The following is a 23,116-nucleotide window of genomic DNA, read 5'->3' as shown; positions in this document are numbered from 1 at the left end:
CAGATGAGTTTTCCTGTGGAGGAATCGGTTGACCTATGACCTTGCGATCAAATGTTTTCGGTTCCCATTGGAGAGGCACGTCCTTTCGTCTACTAATCGCACGGTTTTGCGATGCGTCGCAAAACACAGACACTAAACTTATTACAGTGAACAGAGACGTCAATGAACGAACGGACAGATAATAACTATGCAAAAATAAAGAAAGTAAAATTTTCACTCGATGGGAAGACTTGAACCAAGGACCTCTCCTTCCGGAGTTGCTCACGCTACCACGAGACCACGGCGCTCGTAAGCTAACTGTCTCCATGATATTGCCTATGTCGCCCATGGGCTACTCAGTTTGTATATTTTGCTTATTTTTTCACAGTTCCACACAACTTCTTCCTGTTTTCTCAATTGATCTGTGCTCAGTTTATCAAGGCCTATCCACAGTGCCAACTTATAACTAAATCTGAGGGGGGTGCGATGGGGAGGTTCCCTTGTGAGTCTAATATTTAGCGCCTTCAATTTTTCATAAAAGCGCCGATTTTGACCAAAATATTGCTCCGATCGAGTTGGGAGTTGTAACAGTTGATTTCGAGATACATTTGCATATTCTGAACAACTTTTGGCTTTCTAGCTTTATTATTTATTGCCAATTGCTTTTTATTTGAAAAGGAAGCATATAGGGAAACATATTCATCTGATCATTCTGAGTTTTAACAGTTTTAACATTAATATACTGAAGCATATGTTTACAAAGCTTGGAAAAGCTACTGTAATTTTTAATTTGATTCTTATATTACGGCTCAGTACTTCGTATGCTACGCACAGGCGTGTTATGACGGCGTGGCGCTAGTGGTAGTGATCTGGGGTAAGTCCTGGCACAGCGCTTGTTCCCCCACAAGTACGGTGATACAATAGTTTCCTATTTAGCAGTCATATACAACAGATCCCGCGATTAAGGATCCGTACCTAAAGGCTGGTAAATTGCACAAGTCACACCAATATCCAAGAAAGGTAACAGGATTAATCCGCTGAATTACAGACTCACATCGCTTATCATCGATTTGCAGCAGGATTTTGGAATGTACGCTGTGTTCGAACATCTTCAGTTATCTCGAAGAAAATGGTTTATTTGCGAACAGGCAAAACGGATTTAAAAAAATATCGTTCATGTGAAACACAACTAGCTCTTTATTCACGAAAAGTAAGGGGGATGTCAAATTGATTGAAGCTGGTTCGACGGACCCTCTGCCAGGCACTTAACTGTGAATTGTAATCGTGTAGATGTAGGCAACGTCAGACTACTTCGTTCTCATGCTATTTAGTAGTTTATTGCACACGTCAAGAATTCTGTTAACTGTGAATTCGTAAGAAACGCGATACGTCAGGATTCGTTGGTAGGCTGTGGGAAGCGCGTGACCCACACACGCGGAGTTGTCGGCAGACCAATCCACGCACTTCTGCTGCCTTGTTTGCCAAGAGCGTGCGTGGATGGGAACACGCAAATGTCGCGGGAGCCCGCTTTCACCGTTAGCTCAGCCGAAGGATAAGCGACGAGTCGCCCTCTCTGATTGGTCACTGCGCAGTTAATGGACGCGAGAGCTAGTCAACTCCACTGCCACCAGCCGATCGCCGGGCACACGCTATACGTCAGTGTCGCGGATTTATCTTGTCGGAGCAAGGCAAACTCGATGAACGTTCGTGCTTCATAAAAACAACAAATCAAAGGTAAGTATCGAACGTTTTGATCGTCGTGGCTGCAATTAGAGTGGAGCGGACCTTTATGGCCTAGGCCACACGGAAGTAACGCAAAAAAATGCAAATATCTCCTGTATCTCCTGTATCTCCTGATCGACAGCATGGGCTGAAGTACGGAAAACGGAAAACATAGTGTCATTAAGATCTTAATCAACAGAAGGGAGCCAGTAAGCATGTAGCCACCTGTCGATATAACATCGATATTAAGAGTTTTAAAACAGGATAGATCATATTTTTTCTAGTTGAACAACGTATACAAGAACCACAATCCATAGTACATTTAACAAACACGTTTTCAATAGGCTAGTTATCAACAGGGCACTAAACACTCATTCGATTAATGTCTTTCTACAGTTCCTTATTCGGAGTAATTTGATGTACTTTCAATGAACAATCACCTATAACCACGAAGGCTACTTAATCCTTTTCCGAGCAGATATTTTTTATCTTTTTTTAGACTCAAATGTCTCCCTTTTTTCTTCGAAGTGTTTTTTTTTTGTTTCGAAGTCTGTTTCTTTTTCTTCGTAAAATGATAATGACATTGAAATAAGTTATCTTCCAGCTTCGCATCTCCTAAGCTCCTGATATTCTTTCTAGGGTACCCATCTCACAATGCTTATTTTACGGTACCTGTGATTCGTCTTTCTCCCTCTCCGTCTGCTACATTCACTACATCGAATAGACAAGAAATTAATTTTTAACGAGGAAATTCGCCAGACATACGTGCAATTTGAGAAGTTACTTTATTGTATTTCCACTACCAGTTTCGATAATTCAATATGCCATCTTCATTCCCTATATGCACCTCTCAAAGATTATTGATATTGGCATACTATGGACCATCTGTTTCTGGATGTCGTGAATTCATATCTGAAGTTCTTCCTTCGAAGACTTGATTGCAACTCAAGAATTGCAGTTAAATCTTCGAAGGAAGCACTTGAGGTAGGAATTCATGACATCCAGATACAGATGGCCCCAGTATGCCAATATCGATAATCTTTGAGAGGTGCATATAGGGAATGAAGATGGTACACCGAATTGCCGAAACTTGTAGCAAAAATAAAATAAAGTAACTCCACAAATTGCACGGCTATGTGACGAATTTCCTTGTTAAATATTTTACCAGCCGCCGCCCCACATCCACAATTAAGAAAATTAATGTCGCCCTCGTCATTGTTCGCGTAAGATTTGTTGGTACGATTGGTAGCAATTTTGTTTATTTTAAAGGAAATAAGTTCAAATATGTGTGAAATCTTATGGGACTTAACTGCTAAGTTCATCAGTCCCTAAGCTTACACAATGCTTAACCTGAATTATCCTAAGGACAAACACACACACCCATGCCCAAGGGAGGACTCGAACCTCCGTCGGGACCAGCCGCACAGCCCGTGACTGCAGCGCCCCTGACCGCTCGGCTAATCCCGCGCGGTAAAGGCAATAAGTAGAAGGACTATTAGTGATGGATGACAACAAAATCACGAGTAGCACAGGAATGGCAAAAGAAATGTCATTAGTTTTTAAACGAAGTGTTGTAGCGCTATGCTTAATCGATTTATGATAGCCACTCAAAACAAAAATTAGATGATGGAATGTGGATTTGAACCTACACCTTTCGAATGCTAGTCAATTGCCTTAAGAATATTTACTTATTGATGTGTTTTTACCTGAAGACCGGTATGTTCAAGCAACCACTGCCGCCCAGATGTTTGTAAGGGTTTTTCGCCTTTTATTAAGTTTTAGGCCATCCTCGCTACAAACCAGCCCATCCTTCGGGGTACCTGGCAGCACTGCCATTCCTGTTTTGCAATGAAAATTGCAAGGCAATATCCTTGTAATTGTAACTGGAAAACTATCTTTGTTCGTGAAAACTACTTTTTGGGAAATGAAAATAAAGGAATAATTAATAAAACCACAGGAAAATGATTTCTACCCCTGTCATCATCTAATACTATACCACACTTTAAAAAAATTAAAAGTGAGCGAATGTAATGAAACACAGTTCCACAGTAGTTTGTGTGAACAGTCGGGTCATATCCATAGACTGGAATAATATTCAGGATAAGTAATTTACCCACGAAAGGAGTGGCTTGTAAGACCGATTCTTGTGTATTGATTATCAATCTGAGACCCTTACAAGGTTGAATTAATAGAAGATATAGTTAAGATCCCGACAAAGAGCGACGCATTATGCCACTGTTTCCTTTTGTAAATACGAGAACGTTGAGAGAATATTCAACAAACTCCAGTGTCAGACGATGCAATTGAGGCGTTGTGCATTGCGGTATGCTTTAGTATAGAAATGTCAAGAGAGTAGACTCGAAGAAGAGTCGGGCGACATATCGCTTACACCGACATACGCCTTACCTAATTTCTCACAACAAGAAAATCATAGTAACTATGCCTAGTAACTATAGCTTACACGGAGATTTATCGACAGGCGTTCTTCACTTGTACCATTCGCGACTGGAACAGGAAAAGGGGAAAATGATAGTGGTAACAGAATTACACTCCACCACTTGCCGTAAGGTGGACGCCATGAGCCATGAGCATCTGTTCCTCAGATGAATTTTCTTTTTCGATTTATTTCCTTTTTTCCGTTTCTATTAGTACACCGGTTGCTTTGGAAAAGGCACGAGAGGTAGTGCTGACAAAAATTTGATACTTAGCTTGTGTTATCTCATGATTGCCGCCTGTTAACCCCCCACGATTCACCCTCAATGTAGAACAGATTTTCGGCACGTATAGCAGTAGTAATTTCAGCGTTTCTCGGTTCTTTAAGGGGAGAAGTATGAGAAAATACACGGGTACATATAAGCTAATGTAACTTCTACTGTTTGAAAGATAACTGAACAAAATTTTGCACAAATCAATATGTTATTGGTTATAACCTGGATTTTTTCAACTTTTTCTCAAATAATTTGATCGGGACGTTGCTGGATACTTTTAGAACACATACAGTCACATGAGGAACATTTTCTCAAGGGTTACTTATAACTTTCAAAATGTGGTAGACTATTCTTAGCAATTTGTTAAACAGATCGGTGTACCAGTTTTTTAATATGTCTTGGAATTCTTGCAACGATTTTTTAGATTTATGTCTATGATACATGGCAATTTTTGTTTCAGACAAATTTAAATAAAGCTGATAGTAATGTACTTCAAAAATTTTTGTACCACAGGAAGCTGTATTATAGTATTTACATAGTCTGTACAAATTTACAGGAAGCTTTATTATAGTATTTATAAAGTCTGTACAAATTACACTTTTTTATCTGCAATGTTTCAGCAGAAAATGTTCCTTATGTATACATATATGCCCTTTCACACTTAAAGCGCACAAATGGATTCTGTAGTACTTTTCATTATGGTCTATTTATTGTTTTTAAGCTGTAGACAATCTGCTAGTATATTTATGTTTTTCCCATATTTTTTGCTGCAGATCTGAAGATGTTAACTAAAAGTTTGTGACCATAGACGTAAATTAAAGGAAATTTATGAAAAATTAAAGTTACCCAAAATGCAGAAAGAAGATTTTGTTAGTATTTATACCATGTTGGCCATAACCACTAATCTGATCTGTTATCGAGTTCTTTACTTCTAGTCTGATGCTTCTGGCGTGCCACTTTAGCAATATCCTTCACTAACAATTGAGAACTGTCAGTATCCACATCAAGAAACTTCAGTAGGTTTTCAGTGAAGCACGGTGCATCAAATACTAGTCTCATAAAGAGTCTTGATTCTCCCAGCGTTACCATCGTTGAACACCAGACAAGCGTCATATGAAGAAATTTTAACAATAGTAGATGATAAAAATGTTGTCGTTGGGCGTCTCTTATTGATGAGATAATTAAAGATTTAATTTGGGTTTTGCGTTCCACCATATGTGCATTTATTTTTGAATCGTAATTAATAGCATAGTAAATGAGCCCTCGGCCTCGTACACTCCACATATGTCTTCTGTGATGGCAGCAGATAGCAAAATATCGCAAACAAGGACAAAGTCATGTAGATAAGGAGGTGCGCAACTGAGCATTGGCCGAAACAAGATGGTGTTTACACCATTGTAGCAAAAAAAATGGCTCTGAGCACTATGGGACTCAACTGCTAGCAAACATCCATGCCCGAGGCAGGATTCGAACCTGCGACCGTAGCGGTCTTGCGGTTCCAGACTGCAGCGCCTTTAACCGCACGGCCACTTCGGCCGGCGCCATTGTAGCAGGAATTAAACTCTGAAAACTGGACAAAGTATTTCAAACATACTGTCTGGTGGCACAAAACTTCCAAAATTTTTGACAAGTTTTACATAATCTGATAATCCATCAAGGAATGTAAGACTGTAGCCGAAAACGTTGCATGGTCGTCTGACCATAGTGGGGTTTTTATGGCCACGGAGGGTACGGAATCGAGTTAATTTTGGGCCGCTGCATACGATTCTGTTCACTACACAGGAAGGAGGTTGTGAATGGCAGGTTACATTCGAGACCTGAAGATGACACCATAAGGGGTCGAAACTGCTGCCATGTGTTATAAGAATAAACGACGCCAGATTCAAATACAGCCGCTGGTTTTGTTATCATTATCCAAGTAATTTTACAGACATCCCCCTTAAAGCATTACACAGTTGCGAACTAAAACGGACAATGGAAGTAAGAAAACACTGAGAAACGAAATTTGCGACCAACAGCCGCGGAAGGTCGGAGCTGGGAAATCGTATTACGGGTTTCACGGGATATTAACACAGTAAACGAGAGGGTTTGCAGAAGGCCGGATTGTCTGAGGACGATGCAGTTGGAGTACATCCGCACTCGTGTTAAACACTTTGGAAAGGTAGGCGCGAGAGTGTGCGGCGAGTCGGCAACTGCCTTTAGCGCCTATCTGCGATCAGAGGCGGCCGCTATCTGGCGCGCTATGACGTGCCCGCCGAGGCGAGCAGACCGCGCGAAGGGCGAGTAGCAGCGAACCACTTAGCAGTCCCATTCCCGTAATTCTTCCGCTTCATTTAAGGCTATCCGGAAGGCCTTGATGCTCGCCCGTGTGTGAAGTGTACGCCGCACGCTCTCGTAATGTAAGCTGTCTATGATCCGGTCTGCTTCACCACGAGTCCGCTCGACGCACACACAGACACATAATACACAGCGAAGCAGCTTGCTTTCGCGACACGACGTTTCCCTGTCGCGTTAATGCTTTGTGGTAGTACAGCCTGGTATGGATAGGCCGTGAGTCAGAGCGCACAGGCGGCTTAATGGACTGACGAATACTAGTCTTGTGTTTCATTCTGTAATTCGTAACAACTTGCGGATAATGTCGAAATCTCCGTGATCCCGTTCGCGGATGATGATGTCGTTTACGGAGAAGACACACACTAGAAAACTGTGGCGAAAAGTAGGAAGAGCTGCAAAGAATCACGTTTGACGCAGGCGTTAACCGTTATCTCTCAGACAGTGAAGATTCCTTGTGTGTTTACATGAATGCCAAATATCACTGGAAATAGTCACGCCCATTAAATAAACGTACCGACCGATTTAAAGTCTAATTACAACATAAAACTAAAAGTAGGAACGGCAGATACCAGATGGAGATTCTTTGCTTCCAAAGAATCTCAGTCTGGCATCACTTCCTCAGGAAGTGTCGGCCACCCGCGAAGACGGTAGCTTAATAAGTCTCCTTTGGCTGATACTCGGGTAGTGCACCTCAGTATGACACCTTTGATAGAGTAAATGAAAAAGATACAAAGAAGAGCAGCGCATTTCGTCACTGATTCATTTAGTACGCATGAAAGTGTAATGGAGATGCTCTTCCAATTGCAGTAGCAGTCGTTACAAGAGAGACTTTGAGGGAGCGCACGTTCCAAAAAGTCAACCAACACATTTTGTGTGCTCCTACATACATATCACGAAGAGACCACAAGGTAAAATGATACAGATTTGGGCTCACATGATGGGTCAGTCTTCCCGCGCACCGTTCGCGGCTGGAATTAGGAAAGGGGGCGGGGTGACACACTGTTCTTTGCTGCAGAATTACGGATCCTCAGTGGAAAGACCATGGAATCCATAAGAGAAGATGGCGATTCATATGTTCTGATTTGAGTTGGTGGTTGGTGGTTGGTTTCACAACATCGTTGTTACAGGTAGTCTGCGAAAATCTATTCACAGAAATTTAAAATTTTCCCGGGGATTTAAGAGTTCGATTGCAGCCGGTCGTCGTAAACTTCACGATATTTCGACTGGACACCTGCCAGTCGTCCTCTGTCTTCAATGGCTCACTTGAAGATGACTGGCAAGTGTCCAGTCGAAATATCGTCGAGTGAAGTTTACGACGACCTGCTGCAATCCCGGTATCCCTTTGGACACTGATCAATCGTGTATACCACTGGAGCTAAACTTTTCAGTGTTAATTAAGGCATGAGGGTGGTGCACTGAAGCACCGCAACTGGTAGCTATATAATAAATAACATTGAAAGGACAGCTGCAGGAGTTCCATTTCATTACATCCTGATTCAGGTATTCCTAGATTTCCATGCATTGCCCGAGGCAAATGCTTCCCTGCCCGAGGTTGTGCGCTTTCTTTAATGATTTCGCCGTTCACGGGCGATTAAAACAGAACCTCCCTTTTTCCTGTCGTAGCCGAGGAATTCAGTCAAACATGCTCTCGGCACCCGAGGCTGCTTCAGATGCTAACATTATATTAAAATACGCTGTTGAAGAAAACAGGAAGCAGGAGAAGCGATGACGCGAACGTTAAGAATAATGCTTGGGGGCACAGTGCGAACTTCCTGAGCCCCAAGCTGTAGCTGCTAAAGTTCAACTATAAAATACATATAACCAGTCAGATAGTGGCACAGTAAGTGCTTCAAACAAGTGATGACAGCTACAAAATTATTTATTTCTTTGATTTACTATGTAGTTTTCTCTAAACTATTATAAATTTATTTTACGATATGCATCAAATTTACGTCACAAGAGGGCTTAAGACCTATGTTATTTATGAATGCAACTAGGAAACTTAGTTGAAGAAGGCAAGTTTCGGTGAGCAAAGTGATGGACAACAAGGGGCAAAAGAAAAAAAAAAAGTCTTCATCACACACTAATAAGGGGATATTCGGCTGTGAAGAATCTTTGTGCTGTAGAACATCTTCAACGCCATTACTGGGCCTGCAAGTGGAAGATAGTCAGTGGGATTAAAATTCTTGATTACTACATTCTAATGGCTTCTTATACATCCACGTATAAGTAGACAAAGGATACAAAAGAACGATGTAGCCTGTTAAACGTGCAGTAGACGTTTATCGTCAGACAATTCTGACATACACGTGTCGCCATCAGTTTGCTGATAAAACCTCGTTTTGTACTGTTCAAAGATCGCATCTGCGCCAAAGATATACATCAGCCACAGTTCCTACTTGCAATCGGCATTAGTGTATCGGATTAGTTTACCCATGCAGCCTTGCAGAAGCAAATTCCAAACAAAGATGAAGTGTTTGATGTGCCACATGTACGAGTAAAAAAAAGTGGACGACGTTTATGGCATGTTCAAGAATCTTCTTCTGTAAACATTTCTTGCTGAAATGAAGGCCTTCATTCGCTTTAAGCATTTCAATCCAGCTCCGATGGTATTTAAATACATCACCCAAAGCCTTATTACTCAATGTAATAATAATTTCGTTTTTTTCGTGGGTCTACAACCTCCAGAAACTTTGCAAAGAAAATTATGGTCCACAGTAGGCTGTAACATTTTTTTATTAATTGAGCGATCGGTCAATTTCGCCATTTATGTCATTTTCAACCACCTTATCCTGCAAACATTTCTTATTGAAGCGAGTGCCTTCATTAATAAAGAATATTACAACCTGCAACTGGGCCATGTTTTCCTTATAAGACTTTTTTGATGCTGTGGACCCCGAAAAGGCAAAGTTATAATGAAATTGCCTAGTGAGGCATTGGGCGGTGTATTTAAATACCAACGCATGTGGATTAAAATATTTCAACTGAATAAAGGCATTCCGTTCAACAGAAAATTTTTGCTGTATAAGGTTCTTGAAAGTGATGTAAACGTCGAAATCTGCCGATTGCACAGTTAATAAAATAATATTACAGCCCAGTAAGGACCAATTTCGTTTAAGAAACATGTTCAAATGTGCGTGAAATCTTATAGGACTTAACTGCTAAGGTCATCAGTCCATAAGCTTACACACTACTTAACCTAAATTGCCGGCCGGAGTGGCCGAGCGGTTAAAGGCGTTACAGTCTGGAACCGCACGACCGCTACGGTCGCAGGTTCGAATCCTGCCTCGGGCATGGATGTGTGTGATGTCCTTAGGTTAGGTAGGTTTAAGTAGTTCTAAGTTCTAGGGGACTTATGACCACAGCAGTTGAGTCCCATAGTGCTCAGAGCCATTTGAACCATTTGAACCTAAATTATCCTAAGGACAAACACACACACCCATGCCCGAGGGAGGACTCGAACCTCCGCCGGAACCAGCCGCACAGTCCATGAAACTCATCTGAATGACGGATATGCCTTGTACACACTCACACAGGATTATAATTTTGTGGGTAACCACTTGAAAATGGCCTACGCCCTAATCAGCTGATCGTGTGAAATAGACGATAGTGACCGCAAAACACCCAAGACAGAAAATGAAATTGTCTTTTAATATATAAGGAGCGATCAAAAAGTGTCCGTTTGAGGACGTTGCAGTAGCGTATATGGGCCGTAGCATCGCCATGCAGACAAAGGATTAGTGTGACATTTGTATCTTTCCGAAGTGCGTGCGGTAAATGCGGAAACGTACGACAATGTTATTACTAAATGCGACCAAACAATAAAATGGTTCAAATGGCTCTAAGCACCATGGGACTTAACATCTGAGGTCATCAGTCCCCCAGACTTAGAACTACTTAAGCCTAACTAACCTAAGGACATCACACACATCCATGCCCGAGGCAGGATTCGAACCTGCGACCGTAGCAGCAGCGCGGTTCCGGACTGAAGCGCCTAGAACCGCTCGGCCACATCGGACGGCTGCAAATAATACCAAAGTGCTAGCACTCTTGTCGTGGCTGCTGAAGAGCAAACACTGCTATATATCCATAGAAGACTAAAGCATATCTATGAGGCAGTGGTGTCGTCTCAAGAAGTTGAAAAGGCAACCATCTGTTGGAAAGGTTATGCTCACGCTATTCTTTGATTACTGGTACCCATTCCGTATTGATTTCAAGGAATCGTGTCTCCACGGTACCATTGCGTTTAGCACGCCTTCGGCCCCTTCTAAAGTGCCTCGAAGGGTCAAAGATTCCTGTCGGACGAGGATGTGCAGCAGGAAGTTACGGACTTCTTCACGCAGCAGGGGACGGGGTTTTACCAAACGGCTACCTTTAACATGATGCGTCGTTGGGATGATTGCCTCAGTGCACTGATTGACATACCGATTCTGGACGGTATGACCTTCAAACTTTTTGATCGCTCCATTATATTTGGGGCTGCGGCACCAGACAGGAAAAAACTTGTTAAAGAAATCTATGTCTCTGTGGAATGAAAAAAAGTATGAAAAACATTCCGCACTCTATTACAATGTACTGTCGTACAAACAATGGGTATACGTTGATCTACACTGCAGGAATCAATCATTACGTCTTGATAGTATGTGCTTTCTTCGGCTCATTGTCAAAGCCCTTCGGCCGCGCGGAGTGGCCGCGCGGTTAGAGGTGCCATGTGACGGATTGCACGGCTCCTCCCGCCGGAGATTCGCGTCCTCCCCCGGGCATGGGTGTGTGTGTTGTTCTTATCATAAGTTAGTTTAAGTAGTGTGTAAGCCTAGGGATCGATGACCTCTGCAATTTGGTCCTTTAGGAATTCACACGCATTTGAACATCTTAACCCCCCCCCCCCCCCCCCCCCCCAACCAACACCACCACCACACACACAAAGATAGTAGGAGTTGTGCTTTACTCAGTGCATGTTGTGTGTGTGTGTGTGTGTGTGTGTGTGTGTGTGGGCGCTCGCTCTGTGTTGGGTACGCCTATAGAGGTCGGGCGGGCACAGTGGCTGGCGCAGTGAGGCAGGCGGACAATGGCGGACAGCGGACGGCGAGTAGCGGCTGGCTAGCTTGCTGGCGCTCGCCGCCGCGGCCCGCGCTCACGCCGTTTGCATAAACTGGCGGCTCCGCCATGGCGACCAGCCGGCTTCGCAATTTATGTCTGCCGATTAGGGCCGCCGGCCGCGGGCAATCTCGCGTCATTTGTCCGGCTCCGCGGCGGCCGCACAATTATGCAACGCAAATGGCTCATCACTATTCATTCGCGGGCCTTCTCTCGAATACAATTAACTATATTAGGTCTTATAATTGATGCGTTTATAAGACAGTCTCGCTTGTACGCAGAGAGGAAAAAAAAGAACTCTTTATATAACATTTTATCACTTGTATCAGACAGCCGTGGCGTTATTATCTGTAAAAATATCTCCCACCCCGCTTCTCTTTAACCAGGAGATATTTTTCATTTTCATTTTATTTTTCATTGCAAAGTACGCGCCATTTTCCTCCTGATTTGATGGCCAATACGCGAATTAGCAGAAACGACCGGTGGGGATAGAGGGGAGAGGGGTAGGGGAGCAGCATCGGGGCCTAGTGGCCAGCTACTACTGCTAAGTCGTGTTTGCGAGGCAGTTCCCGCGAGTCTCTACATTAACAAAGTTAAGGGTCCGCTGCCTCGATTACTGGTATTATGGGCCATTATCGGACCCGAGGCCGGTGGACGAGGTCGGAGCAGCGGAAGGCTTTTCTAGGTAAGCTGTTTCGAGGGAGGGCAGGCGAAATGGCACAGCCGTACGTGAGCAGGGCCAAATATGATCCTTGTTCGCTGCCGCAGCAGGATATAGATTTCGGGCCATCTCCCGTAGCTCCGTTGTGCTTAATACGACAGTCCATGTTTCTATTTGATCTCGCCTAAAATTTATACACAATGCGCTGAGAAGATAAGTTGGAGCTTAAACCTTCTTGAATATTGAGGTCAAAAGGTACGTACTTCTTCGCCCAATTCACGAAGGACAGGGAGAAGACAGTCAGTGTCCAGCAACAGTCACGGCATTCGCCTCTTGTGATTATTGGAAATCGACCAAAATTAAAATGTGGACGTTTGTATAGGGACGAATGTTGTCTTAATAAGGAGACCACTACCATGAAAATTTGCCCCATAGCGCCGAATGTAAGCATATATTTAACCATAATAAAATTGAAACTTCCTGGCAGATTAAAACTGTGTGCCCGACCGAGACTCGAACTCGGGACCTTTGCCTTTCGCGGGCAAGTGCTCTACCAACTGAGCTACCGAAGCACGACTCACGCCCGGTACTCACAGCTTTACTTCTGCCAGTACCTCGTCTCCTACCTTCCAATAATAAAATTATTTCAATAAAAGCAGCTAACTGTAGGTGTACATGCGAATAACAGGTGGATGTCAAATTTTAGCTACCAATATCTCGGCAGCATCTAGGACTGATGACTGTACTTGTCGACTCCTATATCGGTCCTTAATGGTTGGCGTCCTTCATTCCACCTGTTTTCCGTAACGTCTTTGACTGTTGGCGGAACATATCCATACACCGAGGTGACAAGTCATGGGATACCGATATGCACATACAGGGTGCTCCATTGATCGTGTCCGGGACAAATATCTCACGAAATAAGCATCAAACGAAAAAACTGCAAAGAGCGAAACTCGTCTAGCTTGAAGGGGGAAACCAGACGGCGCTATGGTTGTTCCGCTAGATGGCGCTGTCATAGGTCAAACGGATATCAACTGGGTTTTTTAAAATAGGAACCCCCATTTTTTATTACATATTCGTGTATTACTTACAGAAATATCAATTAGTTGGACCACTTTTTTCGCTTTGTAATAGATGGCGCTGTAACAGTCACAAACGTAAAAGTACGTGGTATCACGTAACATTCCGCCAGTGCGGACGGTATTGCCTTCGTGATATATTACCCGTGTTAAAATGGACCGTTTACCAATTTCGGAATACGCCGATATCGTGTTGATGTATGGCTATTGTGATCAAAATCCCAATCGGCGTGTGCCATGTATGCTGCTAGGTATCATCGACGATACCATACAAGTGTCCGGATCATTTGCAGGATATTATTTAAGGCAACAGGAGGTATTCAGCCACATGTGAAACGTCAACCACGACCTGTAACAAATGATGATGCCTAAGTTAGTGTTTTAGCTGCTGTCGCGGCTAATCCGCACATCAGTAGCAGGCAAATTGCGCGAGAATGGGGAATCTCAAAAACGTCGGTATTGAGAATGCTGCATCAACATCGATTGCATCCGTACCATATTTCTATGCACCAGGAATTGCATGGCGGCGACCTTGAACGTCGTGTACAGTTCTGCCACTGGGCACAAGAGAAATTACGGGACGATGACAGATTTTTTGCGCGCGTTCTATTTAGCGACAAAGCGTCATTCACCAACAGCGGTAACGTAAACCGGCATAATATGCACTATTGGGCAACGGAAAATCCACGATGGCTGCGACAAGTGGAACATCAGCGACCTTGGCGGGTTAATGGTTCAAATGGCTCTGAGCACTATGGGACTCAACTGCTGAGGTCATTAGTCCCCTAGAACTTAGAACTAGTTAAACCTAACTAACCTAAGGATATCACAAACATCCATGCCCGAGGCAGGATTCGAACCTGCGACCGTAGCGGTCTTGCGGTTCCAGACTGCAGCGCCTTTAACCGCACGGCCACTTCGGCCGGCGCGGGTTAAGGTATGGTGCAGCATTATGGGAGGAAGGATAAATGGTCCCCATTTTATCGATGGCAATCTAAATGGTGCAATGTATGCTGATTTCCTACGTAATGTTCTACCGATGTTACTACACTGCATGACAGAATGGCGATGTACTTCCAATATGATGGATGTCCGGCATATAGCTCGCGTGCGGTTGAAGCGGTATTGAATAGCATTTTTCATGGCAGGCGAATTGGTCGTCGAAGCACCATACTATGGCGCGCACGTTCACGGGATCTGAGGTCCCCGGATTTCTTTCTGTGCGTAAAGTTGAAGGATATGTGCTATTGTGATCCACCGACAACGCCTGACAACATGCGTCAGCGCATTGTCAATGCATGTGCGAACATTACGGAAGGTGAACTCTTCGCTGTTGAGAGGAATGTCGTTGCACGTAATGCCAAATGCATTGAGGTTGACGGACTTCATTTTGAGCTTTTATTGCATTAATGTGGTATTTACATGTAAGCACGGTGTAACAGCATGCGTTCTCAGAAATGATAAGTTCACAAAGGTACATGTATGACATTGGAACAACTGAAATAAAATGTTCAAACGTACCTACGTTCTGTATTTTTATTTAAAAACCTACCTGTTACCAACTATTCGTCTAAAATTGTGAGCCATATGTTTCTGACTATTACAGTGCCCTCTATCACAAAGCGAAAAAAGTGCTCCAAGTAAAACATTCGTATTTCTTTACGTACTACACGAATATGTAAAAAAAAATTGTGTTCCTCTTTAAGAAAACGCAGTTGATATCAGTTTGACCTATGACAGCGCCATCTAGCGGGCCAACCATAGCGCCATCTGGTTTCCTCCTTGAAGCTAGATAAATTTCGTCCTTTGTAGTTTTTCGATTGACACTTATTTCGTGATATATTTGGTCCGGTGACTATCAATGGACCAACCTGGTCCATTGATGGCAGTATATTGGCGGAGCTATCATTTGCACTCAGGTGATTCTTGTGTAACGATTTCCGACGTGGATATGGCCGCACGCCGCAGACTTTGAACAGGAATGCTCGTCGTATCTAGACGCGTGGGACATAACCTTTCGGAAATCGTTAAGGAATTCAATATTCCGATATCCACAGTGTCAGTAGTGTGCCGAGAATTTCCTCTCACCGCAGACAACGCAGAAGCCGACTGCCTTCACTCAACTACCAAGAGCAGCGCCCTTTCCGTAGAGATGTCAGTGTTGGCAGACAAGGTACATTGAGTGAAATAACAGCAGAAGTCAATATGGGACGTGCGACGAAAGTAACCGTTAGGACAGTGTTGCGAAATTTGGCCTTAATGGAGCATGGCAGCAGACGACCGAAGCGAGAGCCTTCCTAACAGCACATCGCCTGCAGCGCCTCTCATGTCCTCGGGACCACACCGGTTGGGCGCTAGGCGATTGGAAAACCGTAAACTGGTCAAGGGAGTCCCGACTTCAGTCAGTAAAGCCGGCCGTGGTGGCCAAGCTGTTCTAGGCGCTACAGTGTGGAACCGAGCGACCGCTACGGTCGCAGGTTCGAATCCTGCCTCGGGCATGGATGTGTGTGATGTCCTTAGGTTAGTTAGGTTTAAGTAGTTCTAAGTTCTAGGGGACTGATAACCTCAGAAGTCCAATAGTGCTCAGAGCCATTTTTTTTCAGTCGGTAAGACCTGATGGTAGGTTTCGAGTTTGTCGCACACCCCACAAAGCCATAGTCCCAAGTCAGTGTTCCGAAACTGTTTCACTGCGGAAAATCGTAACACGGTCCCTGACTTCAGCCGTCGCACGGACGCCAAAATGGAAAATATTGAAATAAACGATATCGGAATTGAAAAACAACTGCTATCACTTAGTAGCGGAAAAGCATCCGGACCAGACGAGATACCCTTAAGATTCTACAGTGATTATGCTAAAGAACTTGCCCCCTTTCTATCAGCAATTTATCGTAGATCGCTGGAAGAACGTAAAGTACCTAGCGACTGGAAGAAAGCGCAGGTCGTTCCCATTTTCAAGAAGGGTCATAAATCAGATGCGAATAATTATAGGCCTATTTCGCTTACGTCAATCTGTTGTAGAATAATGGAACATGTTTTGTGTTCTCGTATTATGACGTTCTTAGATAATACAAATCTCCTTCATCATAACCAACATGGATTCCGCAAACAGAGATCGTGTGAAACTCAGCTCGCCCTATTTGCCCAAGAAATTCACAGTGCCGTAGACACTGGCGAGCAGATTGATGCCGTATTCCTGGACTTCAGGAAGGCATTTGATACGGTTCCGCACTTACGTTTAGTGAAAAAAATACGAGCTTACGGAATATCGGACCAGGTTTGTGATTGGATTCAGGATTTCCTAGAAGAAAGAACACAACATGTCATTCTTAACGGTTCAAAATCTGCAGATGTAGAGGTAATTTCGGGAGTACCGCAGGGAAGCGTGATAGGACCTTTATTGTTTACAATATACATAAATGACTTAGTTGACAACATCGGTAGCTCCGTGAGGCTATTTGCAGATGACACGGTTGTCTACAAGAAAGTAGCAACATCAGAAGACTCGTACGTACTCCAGGAGGACCTGCAGAGGATTAATGCATGGTGCGACAGCTGGCAGCTTTCCCTAAACGTAGATAAATGTAATATAATGCGCATACATAGGGGCAGAAATCCATTCCAGTACGATTATGCCATAGGTGGTAAATCATTGGAAGCGGTAACGACCGTAAAATACTTAGGAGTTACTATCCGGAGCGATCTGAAGTGGAATGATCACATAAAACAAATAGTGGGAAAAGCAGGCGCCAGGTTGAGATTCATAGGAAGAATTCTAAGAAAATGTGACTCATCGACGAAAGAAGTAGCTTACAAAACGCTTGTTCGTCCGATTCTTGAGTATTGCTCATCAGTATGGGACCCTTACCAGGTTGGATTAATAGAAGAGATAGACATGATCCAGCGAAAAGCAGCGCGATTCGTCATGGGGACATTTAGTCAGCGCGAGAGCGTTACGGAGATGCTGAACAAGCTCCAGTGGCGGACACTTCAAGAAAGGCGTTACGCAATACGGAGAGGTTTATTATCGAAATTACGAGAGAGCACATTCCGGGAAGAGATGGGCAACATATTACTACCCCCCACATATATCTCGCGTAATGATCACAACGAAAAGATCCGAGAAATTAGAGCAAATACGGAGACTTACAAGCAGTCGTTCTTTCCACGCACAATTCGTGAATGGAACAGGGAAGGGGGGATCAGATAGTGGTACAATAAGTACCCTCCGCCACACACCGTAAGGTGGCTCGCGGAGTATAGATGTAGATGTAGATGTAGATGTTGTCAACAAGGCACTATCCAAGCTGATGGTGTCTCCATAATGATGTGGGCTGTGTTTACATGGAATGGCCTTCGTCCAACTATACCGATCATTTACTGGAAATGATTCTGTTCGGTGACTTGGGGACCTTTTGCCAACAATGATGGAGCTATCACCGGGTCACAGCTGTTCCCGATTAGACTGAAGAACATTCTGGACGATTTAAGGTAATTACTAGGCCACCCAGACGACCCGACATTTGTGGGACATAGTCGACAGGTCAGTTCGTGCCAAAAATCTGGCACCGGCAACACTTTCGCAATTTCGACGTCTATAGAAGCAGCATATTTCTGCAAGAGACTTCCAACGACTTGTTGAGTCCATCGGGTTGCTGCACTACGACGAGCAATCGGAGATATCCCGTGATTTTTGTCACCTCAATGTATTTAGTTTCCTTGGTTACCACTAGGCGTTCTGCTAGCATTGCTTGCGTCTACTATAAGCCCCTATAGAGGGCAGCTTACGTTTAAGTTAGCCACGGACATTGTTTCTGAACTTTAATAGCGTACGTCATTTACATAAGATTTAAAACACCTTTAGAAGTAGGTTCTGTGACCAAATTTCCAATAATTTTGTATTTTTATAAACAGATTCCATTGAGTAGCCTATAGTTATGTCTCACAACTATTGACATTATTGAAATCATGCCGGAGACGATCGAGTTTCTTCTGTTTAAACTATCAGCAGCAGAGCGTTATTCAGGTATGTGCTTCACTCCTCTGCCTGATATAAGACACAGTTTCCTGCTGAGCTAACTCATCTTAACGGTACGTCACGGCAATCCTGCGTCTGCATGTGTTACCTCTCATGTGGCAGTATTGTGGTGTCACTTTTCAACATGACAATCCTCTTACGCTCATGGCACAGTCTTCGTCACATTGAGGTTCTCCAGGGGTCAGGAAACTCCCAGCTTTGTCGCCAATAGAACGTCTTTGGGACCAAGTCGGACGTCAACTTCATCTAGTGCCAAGGTCTAGGATATCGAGGACCAGTTACAACAGCTCTGGACCATCTTAGTTCGGGAGAGGATGCAAGCAGCCTTCTGACACAGTGTCCAACCGAAACAGCGTTTCGTTCATGTCTAAGGTCGTCCAAAGTCGAACTGATAGCCGGCCGCTGTGGCCGAGCGGTTCTAGGCGCTTCAGTCCGGAACCGCGCTGCTGCTAAGGTCCCAGGTTCGAATCCTGCCTCGGGCATGGATGTGTGTGATGTCCTTAGATTAGTTAGGTTTAAGTAGAAGTGTAGGGGACTGATGACCTCAGTGCTTAGAGCTATTTGAACAATTTTTTTTTTTCGAACTGATAAATGGGTTCATGCTGCCAAGTTCTTTGTAAATGTGACTCGGTTTTGTAGTCACTTCAAATTCTCTCTTAACCAAATGGTTCAAATGGCTCTGAGCACTATGGGACTTAACTTCCGAGGTCATCAGTCCCCTAGAACTTTGAACTACTTAAACCTAACCTAAGGACATTACACACATCCATGCCCGACACGGGATTCGAACCTGCGACCGGAGCGGTCACGCGGTTCCAGACTGTAGTGCCTAGAACCGCTCGGCCACCTCTGCCGGCTCTCTTCACCCGTGTAATTTCATTTCATTTCCACTTCCCCCTCTGGGTGCTTTACTTGTTCCTCCAGGCCGTTCATTTAGCGATGTAAATGTGTACTGAAATTTTGGTTATACCTCTGAGTAACGCCTAGTATACGTTGATCAGCCAGAATATTATGAAAACCTACCAGCTATGTCAACCTTTGGCACTGACAACTGGGGTGACTCGTCTTGGCATGGAAGCAGTGAGGCCTTGCACTCACAAGCCACGCAATTCCCGCAAATTCCGGTAAGGTGTCGATAAGCACTGACGCCACGTTCACACACATCCCAGATGTGTTCTATCGGGTTCAGATATGGCGACGTGGGGGCCAACACATCAAGTGTAACTCACCACTATGTTCCTCTAACCACTCCATCACATTCCTGGCCTAATGACATGGCCTATCATCCTGCTGAAAAATGCCACTGTTGTAGGGAAACACAATCGTCGTGAAGGGATGTGTTTGGCCTGCAACCAATGTAAGATACTCCTCGTCCGTCATGGTGCCTTGCACGGCCTCCATTGGACCCATTGGTACCGATGTGAATGTTCTCCAGAGCATAATGGAGCCGCTGCCAGCCTGTCTCCGTCCCGCAGTACAGATGTCAAGGACCTGTTCCTCTGGAAGACAAGGGATTAACACCATCCTATCGGCATGATGAAGAAGGTGTCAGGATTCATCGGACTACTTAACGCCATGCGACTGCCTCAACGTCCAGTACCGATGGTCAAGTGTCCATTTGAGTCGTAGTTGCCGATGTTGTGATGCGGAGACCCATCGGAAGGAGGAAGCGGTGCACCGTCCGTTCAGGCACACTTGCACTCTGCCCAGCATTAAAGTCTGATTTTAGTCTCCCCCCCACCCCCCAGTTCGTCCTGTTTTACCAGTCTTCCCAGCCTACGACGTCCAACATCTGTAATGAGGTGTGGCCGCTCAATCCAACGATGTCTGGATGTCTGGACGTCGTTTCACCTTGGTTTCGCCATGTTTTGAAGACACTCACGGGGGCACTCCTCCAACACCCAACAAGTCGTCCAGTATCCGAAATGCTCGTGCCGAGTCCCGGGAGCCATCAAAATCTGCCCTCGGTCAAACTCAGGTACACGGACAGCACGCTCACTGTTACTACATGCGCCGTACGCGTGTCTGACTGTCATTCCTTGCCAGGTGACGCCGCTATCGCCTGGACAGGTTTACGTATATCGATAGTCAGGTCAGTGGTCATAATGTTTTGGCTCATAATTGTATGTAGATATTCGGCGAATCAACTCAAGAATTCCGCATCATGAGGGGTGTCAAGCATGGCGATCCCATCTCCCCAAAACTGTTCTCTGCTGTACTGGAAATGGCTATGTCAAAGCTGAGCTGGGAAGGTAACGGAATTAGAATTAATGGAAGAAGGCTTACCAACTTGACATTTTCTGATGATATTGCCTTACTGGCCAAAGACTTCGCAGAGCTCCAAAACTTAGTTACAGATCTTGCATCGGGATGTCAGCTGGTTGGCTTGAACATGAACCTTTCCAAAATAAAAGTAATGTCCAACAAATGGGTCCCAGCTGGAGATGTGAAAGTCAAGGACAGTCTACTAGAAGAGGTCAGTGAGTATGTTTACCTTGGCCACATTATAAATATGAATGGAGACATAAGGCCAGAAATCTAACGACGCATCAAGCTTGGCTGGCAAACATTTGGGAAGAATTCAACAAAAAAAATTGTTCAAATGGCTCTGAGCACTATGGGACTTAACAGCTGAGGTCATCAGTCCCATAGAACTTAGAGCTAATTAAACCTAACCAACCCAAGGACACCACACACATCCATGCCCGAGGCAGGATGCGAACCTGCGACCGTAGCCGTCTTGCGGTTCCAGACTGAAGCACCTAGAACAGCTCGACCACCAGCGGCCGGCGTAGAATTCAACAGTATTCAGATCAAAAATGCCAGTAAATCTGAAGAAAGCAGTATTTGATGACGTATGGCTGCGAGACATGGACACTGAACTCATTTACAAAAGGGAAACTTAGGACAGCACAGAGAGCCATGGAGAGATCAGTGCTGGGCCATACAAAAAAGGTTAGGAAATGGGCAGATGACATCCGGTCTGTGACGAAGGTTAATGACATCGTAGAGACAGTAGGTTCCTCGCAAGGGCAGTGGGCTGGGCACGTCGCAAGAAGAAAAGACAACAGATGGACGAAGCTAGTACTGGAGTGGAATCCGAGAGAGCACCGGAGGCCTAGAGGAAGACCACCAGACAGATGGGACAAAGACATCAAGAAGATCGCTGGTAACACCTGGTGGAGAACTGCCCAAGACCGTCCCACCTGGAGAAGACTGCTGAGAGCCTACCTGAATCCACGACTCGAAGACGCCACATCATTTAATGATTGAATTGGCTGATGATGATGATGATGATGATGATGATAATGATTCGTGCAGGTATTATTGTTAGGCGTGTAATAAGCAAAGCAGCTGAATTTGTGCGGCATGGTGCGCGAGAAACAGCTGGGAGACGGAGGCGGTGCTAGGGTAGCGTTCTCCGGCGCAGGACTGTACCGGAAGGCGCGGGGCGTTAAGTGACCGGCTAGACCGTCGCGTGAGAAATGGACCGCCGGCCGGCGTGTACACAGGGTCCCGCCGCTGCCGCCGCCGCCGCCGCCTCGATAGCTTACTCCCGCCAAGGTGTCTCGCCCTAAACAGCCCACTCACCCGTATTTCTCCAGTCAAGCGGAGAGAGGCGTCAGCACCTCGCACCTCCCTGCTCTGTCGCGCAGTTTCACACGACACAGTACACGGTATGGCCTCTTATACAAGGGACCACCATTACCGTACATCTATGTAGTCTGGTGTCGTCGGGATGGAGTAATTTTTCAGGCGACGGGCGTATAACCGGCGCGGAGAAAGCTCCGCTCCCGCTACGATAAAGGTGAGGGGCCGAGTGGCGTCGGGGCAACACGTGTCCCTCACGTGTAAAAACTCTGCGGGCTCTGCAGGTTCTCTGCCGACCCGTACCCGCCGCAGCGGCACTACTGCCTGCCTGAGACATACACTCCCTGACAAAAAAAGAAGGGGAGGTTGAAACGAAACTTCACGGAATGGGAGGATGTATGATGGTATTTCAGTGATTACAAAATTGAGTCATATTTGCAAAGAATTTCACAGTATGAGCGTACTTACGATTATAATTTGCACGTGCCCTGTGGACTGGACGCATCCACTGTTTCGATTTGGGAAGCCCTTGTGTCCTCTACTAACGCAGGCTCGAAACTGTCGTAACTGGATAATAGCGCTGGGACGGAACTGACTTTTGAGCTGGTCCCACACATGTTCTATCGGGGACAGATCCAGGCACCTTGCTGGCCACGGAAGTACCTCAAATTCAAGCAGACAGTTCATAGAGGGCACTCCCATGTGTGGACGAGCATTGTCATGTTGAGCAATGGCAAAAATGGCTCTGAGCACTATGGGACTTAACATCTATGGTCATCAGTCCCCTAGAACTTAGATCTACTTAAACGTAACTAACCTAAGGACATCACACAACACCCAGCCATCACAAGGCAGAGAAAATCCCTGACCCCGCCGGGAATCGAACCCGGGAACCCGGGCGTGGGAA

This window comes from Schistocerca piceifrons, chromosome 4 (assembly GCF_021461385.2).
Source record: "Schistocerca piceifrons isolate TAMUIC-IGC-003096 chromosome 4, iqSchPice1.1, whole genome shotgun sequence".
Taxonomy (NCBI): domain Eukaryota; kingdom Metazoa; phylum Arthropoda; class Insecta; order Orthoptera; family Acrididae; genus Schistocerca; species Schistocerca piceifrons.
Note: the sequence above shows the minus strand (reverse complement) of the source record.